We start from the raw sequence: 1789 nt of genomic DNA, 5'->3' as shown, positions 1-1789 counted from the left end.
TTTTTTCTTTTTGCTTATGTGGTGCTGAGGAATCGAACCCAGGGCCTCAGGCATGCAAGGCAAGCGCTCTACCACTGAGCCACCTTCCCAGCCCCCTGCCCAAGATTCTATAAAGGTATTTTCATGTATTATTACATTATGTATTATTTTTTGTGTAGTATTAAAGCATCAAATTATTAAATTATGGAATAAGTAGTGAAATCTCTTCCTTCCAGGATATAACATCATGAAAAATTTCCAGTATAATACATGTAGATGCAAAAATGCAGTTCCAAATTACTCAAATAATTTCTTAATCTCTACCTTTACCATCTGTGTATAGACAACACTTAGTATGAAGCCTTCAACAGTCAATATTCTTCTTCCATACATCTAAAACTCTTGACTTGAAGAGTCAAGACACTACATACCCTTCCAGCTTTTTACCCTCTCAATACTATACACTGCCTTGGCCCATTCTAGTTTACCTTGTCCTTGCATTTCCTTAATGTCCCTTCATACTCTTCTACTCCTAACTTGGCTCATATTTCAGTTCTCAACCACTTCCAGAATGCTGTCCCTCGCTGTGTTAGTTATCAAGTTAAAGCATTAACTCAACTAAAATATATATCCCTTATTGCCTTCACTGCTTTAAAAATATGGATCTGGGTCTTCAAAACATTTTTCTTTAGCCAGCTGATTCAGCATTCTAATGGGCCAGGGGAGTGGAGTGAGCTAGAGATGCTTTAGTGGGGAAGTTTCTGGCAGGTTTCATTTGTTTGTGGTACTGTGGATTGAACAAAGAGCCTTGTACATTGAAGGCACAGCACTCTGCCACTTGAGCTATGTCCCAACTCTTCCATTTCTCACAAGTGTGACTCTTACCCACCTTCTAATAGCCTGTGAAAATTTCCTAGTGCATTGGTTTCCATATATAGAGAATTTTCTTTCCAAAGGATATATGGTAGTATTTGGAACTGTTAATGTTTTATTACATTTGTAATATGATGGAAAGACTACTGTAGATCAATATCCTACACTGGACTAGAGAGCCTCCATCAGACCACCTTTTCTACTTCACCACCCCCAGGACAAATAATTTATCCAGCACTAAATGCCAATTACACCAAGGCTGAAAAACATGGCTCTAGTACAGATGCCTAAAGGACATACAGCTTTCACCAGCATTTGGTTGATTGTTGTATACTCTTCCTTCCTATCCCTTTTTTCCCCTTCTACCCCCACTCAGGTAGCAGCAATGTCAACATTATACCCAGGAGCCTCAGACCGGGTGGCTACTTTCATTTCCTCTCTTCAGCTCCCATGCAAATCCTTCTAGAGAGCCATTTGATCTTTGTCTCACACAGCAGCCTACAACTGGCCTTGTCTCAACCTATTCAAAAATACTCATCTAGGATGCTAAACAAAGTTCAGCAATACTTGGTATGCTCCAAATCTCCCTGTAATTACCTTTCAGTTTAATTCACCTGAGCCCCAAGGCCTTTCCCAAACAGACAGCATGCACTCCAGGCTCAAATGTACATTATTAGCCTGACTTGACTCTACACGCTTTCCCATCAATCTAGTCTCACTTGAGGTCACAGCTTTGGCACAGGTAATCCAGAACATTTGTTTGCCTTGTCCTAGGCAACAGCCACATCTACAATGTGACCTGATTGCGCCTACTTTCTTTCTGTATTGTGAAAATACCGTACAGAGGAGTTACAATTACATGGGCAAGATAATGAGTACATTTCTTATCAAGCATTGTAGCCTCCTCCTTTGTTTCCCCTTCACATCCTCCCCCTGC

The sequence above is a fragment of the Dipodomys ordii genome, unplaced genomic scaffold (genome assembly GCF_000151885.1).
Source record: "Dipodomys ordii isolate 6190 unplaced genomic scaffold, Dord_2.0 Scaffold20, whole genome shotgun sequence".
Taxonomy (NCBI): Eukaryota; Metazoa; Chordata; class Mammalia; order Rodentia; family Heteromyidae; genus Dipodomys; species Dipodomys ordii.
This window is presented reverse-complemented; position numbering follows the sequence as displayed.